At 45.8% G+C, this 15,162-nt stretch overlaps 1 long non-coding RNA gene across 2 annotated transcripts in view; it reads right to left on the bottom strand.

The window, feature by feature from the left end:
• LOC144825029 (uncharacterized) overlaps positions 1–14,867 on the bottom strand; it is a 28,900-nt gene extending 14,033 nt beyond the window's left edge. Inside the window, exons 1-4 of one of the 2 annotated variants that reach the window (XR_013609243.1) lie at positions 14,795–14,867; positions 14,601–14,692; positions 14,413–14,496; positions 14,225–14,304 (exon numbers count right to left, since the gene is read on the bottom strand). This is a non-coding gene — a long non-coding RNA (uncharacterized LOC144825029). The remainder of the gene's footprint in view (positions 1–14,224; positions 14,305–14,412; positions 14,497–14,600; positions 14,693–14,794) is intronic. The other variant, XR_013609242.1, reaches the window with a different exon arrangement.
• Positions 14,868–15,162: the final 295 nt, after the last annotated feature.

The raw sequence follows: 15,162 nt of genomic DNA, 5'->3' as shown, positions 1-15,162 counted from the left end.
GCTATAGCTTATGATAAAGCAAAGGTGGAGGAAAACATTGTACAAATGGATAGGCAGTTCCGTTTAGAAACGGACAAAAGTTATGTAGCCCGACCCGATACTGGAGACGAATTAGAGGATTTATTAGAAGCCAGACCACCTCCTCCCTATGCCCCTCAGGGGTTATACCCCGCCGTACCTTTGGTACGGGCGGACCAACCTGGAGCAGCACCGGCTGGTGGAGCACCGCTAGGAACTGTTGCCACAGCCCCTGCTGACGGATCAGTACAGAGTGCGTTACTCCCCCCTCCCACTCTCCGACAGACTACCTCACCCTTGATATCCTTACAGCCGTACGCGGCTGTTCCCTCCCCTTCGCACCCTGTATTTCTCTCCTCTCCAATTCAGACTGCTATAAATCCCTGATATGCGGCTTGCCTAGATACCACGCCCAAGCGCCTCAGGTCTGATTTGAGCGATCAGCGAGTATATACAAGGTCGCTGTTGGGTGCTGAAGAAAGGAAGGCTATAGTAATTCAGGCACCCCAGTGGATGCGAAATGCCATTTACACCTTGGAAGACATTTGGAGTACCATGAAAGATTTTGAACCGGTTGCGCAGCAACTGGCTTTGGAGAACATGGCGATTCAATTAATTTCACTATGGGAACAGTGTTTCGAGGAGGGACTCCCTCCTCAGATACTGCGTGATATAAGAGATCGAGCTCATAAATTCCAATTACAGGCTGATGAGGTATATCAGAATGTAGAAACTCTAGTACATTATCGTGAACGAATGCACCGAAAGTGTGCCGATTGGGGAGCACAGCACCCTATGAGAGAGGTGCACCCCCTCTTTTATCCTGAACTACCAGAAATAAAGGATGCCAATAATGTGGTAACTAGGGCTCGGGTGGATGCTAGGCTTCAGGAACAATGGGTTTATACCCCTTGGAATCAAAGCGAGGTCCTCACTTTAAAAGCTCAGCTCCCTGATCCTCGTAAAAATCCCACGGTCTACTATAAGGAACTAACTGAGGCCGCCAATTCTGCTATCATGACAATACCTGATATTGAGCTATTTTTTGGTCTCTTGATCCCGGTAGACATCTGGAGACAAATACATGATACTGACCATGCCCCCGAATTAGGAGGGACATGGGACCAATTGAAAGCATGGGACAAGGAGCGCAAACCTGAGGAAAAACCTAGAGATGAGGTATTGGCAGTACCAGCTAAAATTGTTACCTATATGCAAACCCTCCTCCCTCCCAGGAAAGTTGATTGGGACAAATTAACGGCTTGCAAACAGAAGAAGGATGAAAGCGTATCTGATTTCTTTACTAGGTTTGAGAAAGTCTTTATAGATTTTAGTGGGCAAGATCTATCTACGGAGGGTGGAATACGGTTGTTTGTCAATAGGTTTGTTACAAATTTGCTCCCGAAAGTGATGTCCTGCCTCCATGCAGCTGAGAGCACGTGGACTACGGCTGCTCCGTCTGTGATTCTCAGTATGGCCCAATATTATGAACATCGGGAAAATGAAAGTAAAGAAAAGTCAGAGAAAAAGACTAAGGACTTAAAAACTAGAGTTTTGTTGCAGCAAGTTAGTAGAGGACAGAATGCTGGACGGGGAGTACGTAGTTCATTCCAGAAGGGTGCAATGACGGGAAGAGGTAGGGGAGGTCCCCCGAACATTGGCATAAATCAATGTTCATATTGCAAACAGGAAGGACACTGGAGGGCAGATTGCCCTCTGTTGCTAGCTAGGAATGGTCCTATTAGAGGACGAGGAAGAGGTCAAGGAAATATAGATCGAAATAGTATGCAACGAGAAGAAATGCAACATGAAGACTCTCGGAAAAATTATTTTGATAATCCCCAGAATAGACAGTATTACAATGAGACTTACAGGGATGATGGGTATGATGGACAGGATTATGCATGAGATAGCCATGGACAGAGCGGTGGCCACATTACAGTACCAGTCGACCAAGAGGGACCTTATGTTAAAGGAGAACTGTTGGGAGCACCAGGAAAATGTCGAGTGGATACTGGGGCAATGAATAGTTCGGTTGCCCATACGTTGGTCCCAGGGGCTGCTCTGTCTGGCCAAAATAATGTATCAGTGGGATTCTCTGGAATACCTGTAGTAAGCCCCGTCTCTAAGCCTCTGCCTTTCACTGTGGGTCCCATTTCTATACAGTCACCTTTTCTTTTGACTTCAAATTGTGGAGAAAATCTTTTGGGACTGGACATCCTGAAAAGGTTGAATGTGCAAATTTATTGTTCCCCTGATGGTGTTTACTTAACAATGCAAAAACCTCCTTTAAATGCAACTCAGTATTTTGCTAAAAATGAAAACCTCCCTCCTGAATTCTCTACTGTCCCTTCCACACTATGGGCCTCGGGAGACACTGATGTTGGTCTGTTAAGAATAGCTCCTGTGTCAATAACCTTGAAACCTAATGCCCAGCTGCCCCGCATTCCTCAGTATAAAATTTCACCAGAAGGTGAACAGGACTTGCTGCTCATTATTCGTGACCTCATTCTAAAGGGGGTGGTAGAAGAGACAGCTGCCAATGTCTGTAACAGTCCGATTTTGCCGAATTTGAAGAAAACCCCAATTGATGGTGCCCCGGATTATAAAAATACATATCGTTTTGTGATTGACCTTAGAGAGGTGAACAAAATCGTGGTCCCGCAATATCCGGTGGTGCCTGACATTTCTGCAATTTTAACAATGATTCCCCCTACGGCTCAGTATTTTTCAGTAATAGATTTGAAGAACGCGTTCTTTAGCATTCCAATTCACCCTGATAGCAGACATGACTTCAGATTCTCATTGGCTGGCCGAAGTTTTAGATTTACACGCGCACCTCAAGGCTATACAGAGAGTCCTAGCATTTATAGCCAAGCCTTGAAGACTGTTCTTGATGAATTAATTCTGCCCGCAGGAAACTCGATCATCCAGTATGTGACATCCTAGTGGCCTCCGATACGGAAGACGGTTGTAAGGAGGCCACAGTTAAATTGCTGAACCATTTGGCTCACAAAGGGAATAAAGTGTCCCTTTCTAAATTCCAGTATTGCCGACAGGAAGTGACCTACCTTGGCCACTTACTGTCGAAAGCGGGGAGGCGATTGACCCCGGAGCGAATATCTGTAATTACTAACATGTCTGTTCCTCGTACTCAACGTGATGTTCGTGCTTTTCTTGGCATAACCTCCTACTGTCGCCAGTGGATTCCTAACTATTCACTCCTCTCTAAACCCTTGTTGTATTTGACAACCAAAGATGTGCATGAACCCCTACCCTGGACGGATGAATGTCAAGAAGCCTTTGATTCTTTAAAGTCTGCCCTTTGTTCTGCACCTGTCTTATGTACTCCAGATTACCGGAAGCCTTTTTCACTTTATGTGCACGAGGTGGACGGTTGCTCACTTTCAGTGTTAACACAATGTTTTGGCTGAAAGCAGAGACCCTATGCTTTCTTTTCATCAGTCTTGGATATTGTTGCTCGAACCCTTCCGAGTTGCCTAAGGGCCACTGCTGCAGTAGCGATGGCCATCCGGCAATCAGAGGGAATAGTTCTGAATACGGATCTCACAGTCATGATACCGCATGCAGTGGATATTCTTTTGAATAGAACTAAGACCCAGCACCTTACGAGTGCCAGATTGACAGGATATGAACTAACTCTGTTTGCACCCCATATCACGATCAAAAGATGTGCCACTTTGAACCCAGCCACATTGCTGCCCCTTCCTTCGAATAATGTAAAGGACGATGTCCATGACTGTATATTTAGGACAGAAGAGGAAACAAAGGGGCGCGTAGATCTCTCTGACACCCCTTTATCTGACCCCCAGGGGGAGTTGTATGTATGGATGGCTCTTGTTTTAAGTTACCAGATGGCACTGCGACAGCTGCCTATGCAATTACGACACTAATGACTGTGGTGGAAACAGCAAGGATTTCTCATCACTCGGCTCAAGCAGCTGAACTAATAGCCTTGTTAAGAGCATGCGAGTTGAGTGAAGGATTGAGGGTGAACATCTTCACGGACAGCCAGTACGCCTTTGGCGTGGCCCATAGCTTTGGGAGGCTGTGGAGGGAGAGGGGTTTCTTTACTACACATGGTCAGAAAATTCAGCATGGTCCTTTGATTGACCGATTGTTATTTGCCTTAACATTACCAGAGAAAGTGGCCATCATTAAGTGTAGCGCCCACAAGAAAGTTGTCGATTCTACTGGAAAGGGAAATGCTTTTGCTGATTCAGTAGTAAAAGAAACAGCCCAGACTAGAATGAAACCCATGTTCCCTAGTACATCGTCCCGATGGGTAGCAGAAACATCCTTGTTTGATAATACTATTGAAAGTGTGAGAGAACTACAGAAAGAAGCAACACTAGATGAAGTACGGAGATGGGAACAAGAAGTAGGAAAACTAGATAAGAATGATTGTTGGATAGATCTATCTGAGAAACAGCGATGGTTACTGCCCAATGCATTGGTATATGCTGTAGTGACAATGGCCCATGGCTCGGCCCACATAGGCGCGAAAGGTATTTGTGCTGTGTTAGACCCAGTATGGAACAACCCAAATATGTCCAAAACTGCAGCACATATAGTAAAATACTGCCCGGTGTGTTTGCATTATAATCCAGGAGGTAGAGAATCTGTTTTGAGTGGATGTTTTGCCCCGCCATCCTTGCCTTTTGAGGCGATACAAATTGATTATATACAGATGGAAAGAGTGAATAACCTAAAGTACGTATTGGTGGTGGTATGTGCTTTTAGTAAATGGGTTGAAGCCTACCCCACCAAGGAAGCCACTGCAGTTGCCACTGCAAAAGACCTGGTTAAGGAATATCTGCCTCGATATTGTTTGCCCCGCGTTATCTGGTCCAACAACGGGCCTCATTTTAATGCTCTGCTAGTCCAGAGTGTGTGTGAAGGGTTGCAGATCAAGCAAAAGTTCCACGCCGCTAGACATCCTCAGATGGCTGGATTGGTTGAAAAATATAACAGAACATTGAAATTGAAAATGGCTAAAATCTGTGAGAGCACTGGATTAAAGTGGCCTGATGCCCTCCCATTGGCCTTACTGTCCCTGAGAACAACCCCCCATACTAGAACTGGATTGTCTCCTTATGAGGTGATCTATGGTCGGCCTGCCAACGTGTGGGGAGTCCCCAGACCCCGATCCTTTAGGGATATTGATTACCCATTGATGACAGATTATCTGTACGCTTTGACTAAAGATTTGCGTTCTATTCATCAACAGGTATCGGACACATTGCAGCCACTACCGGAGGGTCCTGGATATCGCTTGGAACCCGGCCAGTGGGTGATGGTGAGGAATTTTCAACGGAAATCGAGTCTGGAGCCGAGGTGGTCAGAACCTTATCAAATCATCCTGGTGACCAGAACAGCGGTGAAAGTGCATGGAAGGAAACACTGGATTCACGTTAGTCATTTGAAACGTCTCCCGCTGCCCCTGCCATTTGATCTCAGGAATCGAGAAGGAATTCCGAGTCAGGAAGTAGAGCTGAATCAAAGCTTTGTGCCCTTTTCGGATGCCCAAGAAATAGGGCAACCAAGTGAGGTGTTGCCCACTGTGGAAAGTGTAACCGCTCGAACAGCGGAGTCTGTTATTCCCAGGGCACCAAAGGTTTCAAATGCATCGGATACCCTTTCAGCAGAATTGTTTTCTGACCAGGAGCAACCTGGCCGTTGTAAATACGACCTGCGGCCCTGAAAACAGCGCGGTACCCCAGCTTCCAATGGTAGGAGCTAGACAGAGACTTGAGTTGAGGAAAATCGGATAGAGTTACTGTGGTACTGAGCGAGACACTGGACTGAACCCGCTGAGAGCTGGGAACATTGTGTTAAATAGCTCTGTTCAGAAAGAAAGACTGAGTTAAGGGCCGCGGTTGTACTACTGGGATATAAAAGTTGGTTCTCTTGATGAACAATAGGAGTCTACCTGTGAGACTCTAACGGACACAGGAAAGAAGAACCCTCTGGTGGTGTGCGTGCTTTGTGGATATAAGATTAGTGTTGGACTTTTAGAGAGGATCAGAGTTAGACTTTGGACTTATAGAGAGCGTGTTTCCTTTTGCTCGATTTGCGATGGAGGATGAACGACCACTTGCTCCTCGACGATATGTTGATAACATGCATTTGTTTTCCGAGTGGTCCACCAGAGTGAAGGTGGCATTCGTTGCTTTTATTTTTATAATCACAGTGATATTGATGTGTGTATTTGCGTATTTAGAATTCCAGCACCCTGTACAGAAACTGCTAGGAACTACCCCTGCCCCGGAGGGACACATCTTCTATTCCCTACCTCCTCATAAGGCTAGACATAGAGAAACTTATGCGAAAAATGCTTTTATTGAAATGTTACATCAGACCCATAGCACTACGAACAAAACGAATTGTTGGGTTTGTGGGTATCTTCCGTCAGTAATGCACCACCATGAATTGTTCATTTCCCTACCGTTATCTTACTTAGCTAGCTGTGAAGCATGGTTCCAATTACTGTCACTAATGTATTCTCACTATGTAGCTGAACCTAAGATATATACTGAAAAGGATTATGAGGCCATTTTGAAGTATATAGAACAGCACCAAAGATTTGATGCCAAAGGAAATGGAGGAGAATGATCCTTGGATCCAAATGCTTGTATGAATGTGTATACTGATTATAAAAATGCTACCTGGTTGCATGAGGAAATGCAGGATTTTGAACTTTTCAACTACACCATGTATTTTCAGCATTTCAAAGAACGAAATGTCACTAATGACAAAGCCTTGCCGATCCCCATTATTAATACTACCTCCCCATTTTGCATACAAGGACGAGGTCATGTTAAGGTAGGGAAGAGTAAATTTAATTACACTTACACCTTGCAGACATACAGTACTCCTCTCATGATTACTCCTCCCGATGTATATTTTGTGTGCGGTGAAAACGCGTATACTTGGCTCCAAAGGGGATGGGCAGGGCGCTGCTACCTCTCATTCCTCTACCCTCCAGTTTATATTGCCCCATCTGATTACCACAAGACACATCAATTGGTTCGGAGAGAGGTAGCAGCTAATCGAAGCATTAGGAGTTTTGATACTGAGAGTACCGATCAGACAGACACCTCCTTGCAACAATTCGAGGATTTTGCCAAAGGTCTTACCCCTTTTTGGGGACCTATTTTCAATAGCCGTAGTATAATACATCTGTCAAGAATAGTGGAAAGTGTGGTTCAGACCACAACTGGGATCCTGACCAACATTACTGTTGAGCTTCAGGCGACAAGGCTTGTTTCGCTTCAGAACGGAATGGTTCTTGACGTCATCCTTGCAGATAGGGGTGGAGCTTGCCACGTGATCGGCAGCTCTTGTTGTGTTTTCATTCCTGATTCGGCCCCTACCATTCATCTTGCAATTCAGAAATTGCATCGATTAGCTAGCGAAGCACATGTTGAAAATGGTACCTTGTCCCTTAGTAGTTGGTTGTGGGGTCTCTTGGCTACTTGGGGTTGGAAGATATTTATGGTTCTAGCTGGAGCCTTTGGAGTAATATTTACTTGCTGCCTATGTCTCCAATGCAATCCGGCTTGCTGTTCTTTCTGTGCAGCTAGAATAACGTCTGCCTTGAACGTCTCACGACAGGCCAAAGCCGACAAACAAATGATTCTGAAGGAGGTTTCAGATCTGATGCAGATTGATGAGGGAGTGTTTGTAGAATAAATCTAGTTATATTGGCTATAGTAGGCCAAAAGGGCCGTCTGATGGGATATAAATTCGATGAATACATGTTATTGGCCTAATATATACTATATAACCTTATAACCACACGTTAGCATTGCATTATTCACATTGTATGATTGTAGTTAGGAATGATTCACTCCCTGTCTGTTCAAACCTATTGGTGTGACCGGAGCCATGTTCTTTTGTTTCTCTGTTTTAAGTTCTGTTTCCCTGAAATCACGTGATTAAGCTTTCTGCACGAAACCATGATGGCAGACTTGGCTGTCTGCCCCACTCGCTAGTTTGTAGCTCCGGGAAACTCAAGGTCACACCTTCCATTCTAGTGGGATGTGCACATTCTAGCAAAACCTGTTCTTGTCCTCCCCGAGCTTCAGATAGAGAGGGAGGCACCTTACTGACCTGCCCCCGGAATAGCTTAGGCCGAGCTACTAGCAATCCATTGTACCTTATATGGGTCTTCCTGTTGGCTCCTTGACAAGTTGTATCTTTCCTTCTAAGGTGACATTGTGCTATGTGTGAAACATATATATGCTTGTACTGCTTGTGTGAAGTCAGTCTCCTCTGCGCACCTCTGAGGGTGGTGCAGACTGAGGCTCCCCTGTCAGGGTTTGTATTTGTGGAATAAACTATTGAACCTTCTCCATTGCCGACTGACTTATTATTTATGGATAAGATATATGGGCTATTGGTGAGTATGGTCCATTAGGATAATATTTGGTTCCTTCACTACCTCTATGGTGGGAAAGGCATCCACAGACTGGCTCCGGTGACACAGTTGGCCCTGGTTCTCTGGGGTAAGGTGACAAGAATGCTTGCATGGGCACAAAAGATTATTCTATATGCACACACTATTGGAATGCCCCCACATACTTGCCTACTGGAATGAGGACACCAAGGAACTTTCACACATACTGGACCCTTCACTCCCACTTGACCGAAAAGACATTTTTCTGGGGATTCCAAATGAAATGAATGAAATCAAAAGAGTTTTTGTAAAGCGTGGTAGCTACCCTGAGGGCAGGGAGCCTGTCCTAGTCATTGAACAGCTGGGTTTTGAGCTTTTTTCTGAAAGACAGTAAGTTCGGTTCCCTACGTAGGTGGAGGGGTGGGGAATTCCAGAGTTTGGCTGTGTTGTAGGAGAAGGAACGTCTACCACATCTAACCTTCTTGATTCTGGGTACTGTGAGAAGGTGTCAGAGGGTGGATCTGAGCTGTCTGTTTGGTTGGTAGGGGGTGACCAGTGTGTGGTTGATAGTAGCGCCTGATTTCCAGAAGGCTCGGTGTGTGATGCACAGGGCTTTAAATGCAATTCTGTCCCTGACGGGGAGCCAGTGGAGCTTCCTAAGTTCTGTTTTAACTGGGGCCCGGTGTGGGATCTGGAGAAGGGTGTGTGTCGCGCAGTTCTGGATGACCCGCAGTTTGTTCAGAGTGGACTGTGGGGCCCCTAAATATAGGGCGTTTCCAAAGTCCAAACGTGATAGGATAAGGCCTTGGATGAGGATCCTTCTGGCATTAAAGGGTAGGAGGGGATGATTTTTCGGATAAGCCTGAGTAGACCAAAGCAGGTGGCTGATAATGTTGCTGCCTGGTGGTTGAAATTGAGGGACTTGTCCAGCCAAACTCCCAGGCTCTTGATTGTGTCCTTAGGAGGCAGGGGGGTCCAAGGCAGGTAGGCCAGAGGTGGTCAATTTTGGGGTTTGGGCGGTGACCTAGTAGCATTAGCTCGGTTTTGTCTCCGTTTAGTTTGAGACAGGAGGATGTCATCCAAAAGGTCACAGCCTCCAGGCAGTCCCTAAGGTTATTGGGAGCCCAAATGACTTGGATGTCCCCCACTTCATGCTCCTGTTTAATGCACTGGGTCTAGTGGTGGTAAAAAGGGACATAGCGAGATACCCCTCCCTACAGGAATCGAGACAATGAATGGACCTTTATATAGCGGCCGAGAAAGTGACCTACCTCAGTAGGGGTTGCCCCCATAAATTCTACAAAATCTCGGGGTGGTGGAGGGCACACTATGTTATGAAAACTGCAGGGGAATGTGTTGATGCAATGGTTGGTACAGTGTACGGGCTGGTCCCGCCAGTTTAAGGGGTATATGGTTTGGCTACCAAGTATTGCTTCAGATCTGTCCGCTGAGTTGGTTTTTTTGTGCCCCTATACCTGGATGAATGTATCGATCTTTATACAATTGAATCAGTGCATCTGCAATATGTATTTGCTGAAATGGGCGCTAGCTGTGATTGACTGGCTTCTTTTATTGATTTCTCATTTACAACAAAATAATAAAAATACATTAAAAAAAATACATGTTTTATGGGTAAGGGCACTGGCACTGAGGTCTGGTCAGCAGACCTCAGTAACCCCTCAGAGTAAACAAACATTTGCAATACAATAGGTCTCGCATTAGGAAAGTTTGAGCTATTGGTCTTGTACATGACAATTTTTGTATTTATGTGTTGGTTTTGAAAATAGCTAAATTAATAGCTTTGTCATTTACAATGCCAATAGTTATAACTTTCGGAAATGTGACACCTATAGCATTTGTAATGCAACATGTGTTGTATTTACGTGACTTAGATGTATTGATATTACAAATAACAATAGCTTTTAATTTTTTTAAATAATTAATACTTAAATAAAAGTGATTGTAATTTATGATGGCAATAGCTTAAACTTTTGTAAATAACTTTTGTAAAGATTATGTTCAGTGTATTTTATTGTGATGAAAATGCAAGAACAGAAGTGAAATATTAACATCTTTTTGTGACATTTGTAATAAAGCTTGAAACATTGAGAGAACATACCAGTTGTTGTTGAATGGTTGCACAGATTGATGCTGTGATGGCGCGGAGTGATGTTGTGGTGGCGACGAGTGATGCTGTGGCGTTCAGTGATGCTGTGGTAGCGCATAGTGATGTTGTGGTGCCCCTGAGTGATGCTGTGGTGGCCCTGAGTGATGCTGTGGAGGCCCTGAGTGATGCTGTGGAGGCCCTGAGTGATGCTGTGGAGGCCCTGAGTGATGCTGTGGAGGCCCTGAGTGATGCTGTGGAGGCCCTGAGTGATGCTGTGGAGGCCCTGAGTGATGCTGTGGAGGCCCTGAGTGATGCTGTGGAGGCCCTGAGTGATGCTGTGGAGGCCCTGAGTGATGCTGTGGAGGCCCTGAGTGATGCTGTGGAGGCCCTGAGTGATGCTGTGGAGGCCCTGAGTGATGCTGTGGAGGCCCTGAGTGATGCTGTGGAGGCCCTGAGTGATGCTGTGGAGGCCCTGAGTGATGCTGTGGAGGCCCTGAGTGATGCTGTGGAGGCCCTGAGTGATGCTGTGGAGGCCCTGAGTGATGCTGTGGAGGCCCTGAGTGATGCTGTGGAGGCCCTGAGTGATGCTGTGGAGGCCCTGAGTGATGCTGTGGAGGCCCTGAGTGATGCTGTGGAGGCCCTGAGTGATGCTGTGGAGGCCCTGTGTGATGCTGTGGAGGCCCTGTGTGATGCTGTGGAGGCCCTGTGTGATGCTGTGGAGGCCCTGTGTGATGCTGTGGAGGCCCTGAGTGATGCTGTGGTGGCGCATAATAATGCTGTGGTGGCGCATAGTGATGCTATGGTGTTCCAGAGTGATGCTGTAGTGTTCCAGAGTGATGCTGTGGTGGTGCTGAGTGATGCTGTGGTGGTGCTGAGTGGTGCTGTGGTGGTGCTGAGTGATGCTGGGGTGGCGCTGAGTGGTGCTGCTGAGTGATGCTGGGGTGGCGCTGAGTGATGCTGTGGTGGTGCTGAGTGGTGCTGGGGTGGCACTGAGTGATGCTGTGGTGGTGCTGAGTGGTGCTGTGGTGGTGCTGAGTGGTGCTGTGGTGGTGCTGTGGTGGTGCTGTGGTGGTGCTGAGTGGTGCTGTGGTGGTGCTGTGGTGGTGCTGTGGTGGTGCTGAGTGGTGCTGTGGTGGTGCTGAGTGGTACTGTGGTGGTGCTGAGTGGTGCTGTGGTGGTGCTGAGTGGTGCTGTGGTGGTGCTGAGTGATAATGTGGTGGTGCTGAGGGATAATGTGGTGGTGCTGAGTGATGCTGGGGTATCGCTGAGTGATGATGTGGTGGTGCTGAGTGGTGCTGTGGTGGTGCTGAGTGATGCTGGGGTGGCGCTGCATGATGCTGGGGTGGAGCTGAGTGATGCTGTGGTGGTGCTGAGTGGTGCTGTGGTAGCGCTGAGTGATGCTGGGGTAGCGCTGAGTGATGATGTGGTGATGCTGAGTGGTGCTGTGGTGGTGCTGAGTGATGCTGGGGTGGCGCTGAGTGGTGCTGTGGTGGTGCTGAGTGGTGCTGGGGTGGCGCTGAGTGGTGCTGGGGTGGCGCTGAGTGATGCTGGGGTGGCGCTGAGTGATGCTGGGGTGGTGCTGAGTGATGCTGTGGTGAGTGATGCTGAGGTAGCACTCAGTGATGACGTGGTGATGCCGAGTGGTGCTGTGCGTGGTGCTGAGTGATGCTGGGGTGGCGCTGAGTGATGCTGTGGTGGTGCTGAGTGATGCTGTGGTGGTGCTGAGTGATGCTGAGTGATGCTGTGGTGGTGCTGAGTGGTGGTGCTGAGTGATAATGTGGTGGTGCTGAGTGATGCTGGGGTAGCGCTGGGTGATGATGTGGCGATGCTGAGTGGTGCTGTGGTGGTGCTGAGTGATGCTGGGGTGGCGCTGAGTGACGCTGTGGTGGTGCTGAGTGGTGCTGGTGTGGTGCTGGGGTGGCACTGAGTGATGCTGTGGAGGTTAACCATTTGGTAGCATTGTAGTGTTACCTTAGTACTGTCAGATGTTCATTTGGACTGTATTATCTGAAGCCTAAGGAGCACTTTGTCTGCCTGAATGAAGTCCCCAAGGCTTTGAAACTACCTCTGGTGTTGAACACAGACCTTCCTATGGGTATCAAACTTCTTTATTTAAAGAGTTTTTCATATAGCACTGGCAAGACCCGAGTGTATCAGAGCGCTTTAAAAACATTTGATTTTCAAATATTGTCAAAGGTAGTGTTGGATACAAATTGGTTACAGAGTGCAGTCTTTTTTGAAGTCACATTAGTTACAGATTAAAAGTTATAGAATAGAGTCTTTTTAAAGTCAAATCACCGCAATTCCTGGAGAGGGATAAACAAAGTAGTGAAACTCAAGGAGGAGGTTTCAGTTGGGATTCAGGTTGTATGATGGACTTTAAAGCCTGATGTGCTGATTGAGAAGATATTTTAATTGTCTTTTGTAGTTCACGAAGGAGGGGTTTGAGATTCCAGGACAGAGAGGGGCTGTGAAGGACAGAGAGGGGCTGTGAAGGACAGAGAGGCAGAGGCCACGCGCGGCGGACATCAAAGGAAGGGTGGGAGGGGAAAAAAACTGATTAGTGAGCGAGAAAATCCAGAAACACCAGGGGGGCGGGGAAGCAGATTGCCTTCAAGCTTTAAGCAGGCCCCTTTAAAGCTCTTGCAGAACTTATTGTAACCTTGCGCTCCTTGTTTAGGATGGCCCATAGATAAACACTGGTGGCATACTCAGTGTGCCCTTTGAAGCATAACGTAAACATAGTGTTTTTATTTTACCCTGAACTAAAGCCGCAAGTGGAATTAAACAGGTTTAGTCATTTTAACACTGTCTCAGAACTCTAGACAGTATGAATTCACAAAATAACTGAGCCACAAACTGTTCAAATTGCAAGGTGTGATCTTCAGTCTTGGTTCATGCTGATAAACCTATGCCAATGCCCTCCATTATGACCGAAAGGCACAAAAAATACCACAGGGTGCAATGTCAAGGACTGATGCTGGACACGTTTCTTCTTGTCGATGTCACATTAAATAATGGTTTTTTCGGACTACTCATGCTGCAAAGCTGGTCATCAACGAAAAACAAGGGAAACCCTACTCACAAAGGAACCAGGGCCAACAATTATAACAAGAACAATGGTTCCAGTGGTGTAATCAGAATAGTATAAATTAATTCTACAGCTCAATAGCAATGAAAATTAGTACTGAGGATTGACAGGCATGAAAAAGAGAGATGCACGTACAATTGTGTATAGTAGTTATGTATTTTACTTCATAGTATGAATCATGTTACAATATATCATACAGTACATTACATAAAAAAAGGAAAACCATAAACAATACATAAGAGTGCAGTGTGTCCCAAGTGTATCACAAAAACCAAGTTAAACATATATAAAACACATAGATGCTCATAAGGCACGGGGGTTTCTAATTGAATATATGAAAAGGAAAAAGACCAAGGAAAATAATATAATTCTTAAAAGTGTTTCTACACAATCGTAGACACTTTATATTAGGTTCTGTTCCTTATAGCGTCGACGGCGTTTCGACCCTCAGGGATATGGGTCTCGTCAGGACAGGACAATGAAGGACATCTAGAATCTAAAAATACGAAGGGGCTATAAGTTTACTGTGTGACAACTAATTTTATAATTCAAGTTCATATGTAAAAAGAGGTGGGGACCTAAATACCTGGATTTTATCCTGTGTGCACCCATGCACGGTGAAAAAATGGAAGGGAATTACTCACCACCAAGTGACCCAGCCGGGCCCTGTTGTAGATGTCGAGAAAGTGAAAAGAATGGGGGGGCGATTAATGAAGCAAGCCATGAGGAGTATGCACCAATCAATATGTGGTAAATTAAGAATAATGCACTTACCACTTGTGGTGGTCAAAGAATTTCAATGTGCAAAATGTGCACGTGGGTAGTGGTAACGTAGTTTAAAGGTGACTGTGGTTGCACCTGACAGAAAAGTAAGGTACTTAGTTTCATTGTATATATAGAGAATGCCATCTATCTTAATTAGCATTATTTCAACCATTCAAAAAACGTTTGTTAATCGGTACCTGTGATATTTTAGTAATTGGCAAGAATAGTCCAATTTACAACCGGTTCAATAATCCAATGGTGGCCGTGTTGTTCAAAACGGGGGAAATGCCTGTTTAAACATAAATCACGCACGCGTCAGGAATCATGTACTTGTTACGCTGCCCACATATTGCTATGTTAAAGGACTGAATCGTTAACGAGTTATGCATACCTCACTGCTGTGGAGCCCGATGGCGTCTCACAGCTCTCTCCGTCCGTGTTGGACTGCCCCTCCTATGCCCGGGATATCAACTTGTATCAGACCTGACCGTGAGAGTTAGGAAAACTCGATCGCGGTCAGGTCCTAAAATCGATTGTTCGAATGTGTTTGCTTTAGTGCCCGTATTTTCAGTGTTATGAGAATTTTATGCAGTAGTTACAATTTAGACATACATTTAAACGTGCAATTTAATATTACGTAATGTTTGGAAAAATGTTAAAAAATAAACATTAAAAATATTCAACAACAGTTCTGAAGATGTATTATCTAGGGAAATTACTTCACAGTGTTAAGCATGTTAATGGTAACTTGGTAGGTCA

This window comes from Lissotriton helveticus, chromosome 3_1 (genome assembly GCF_964261635.1).
Source record: "Lissotriton helveticus chromosome 3_1, aLisHel1.1, whole genome shotgun sequence".
NCBI classification, from domain to species: Eukaryota; Metazoa; Chordata; class Amphibia; order Caudata; family Salamandridae; genus Lissotriton; species Lissotriton helveticus.
The sequence above is the reverse complement of the archived record's forward strand: the minus strand, read 5'-3'. Positions and strand labels throughout refer to the sequence as shown.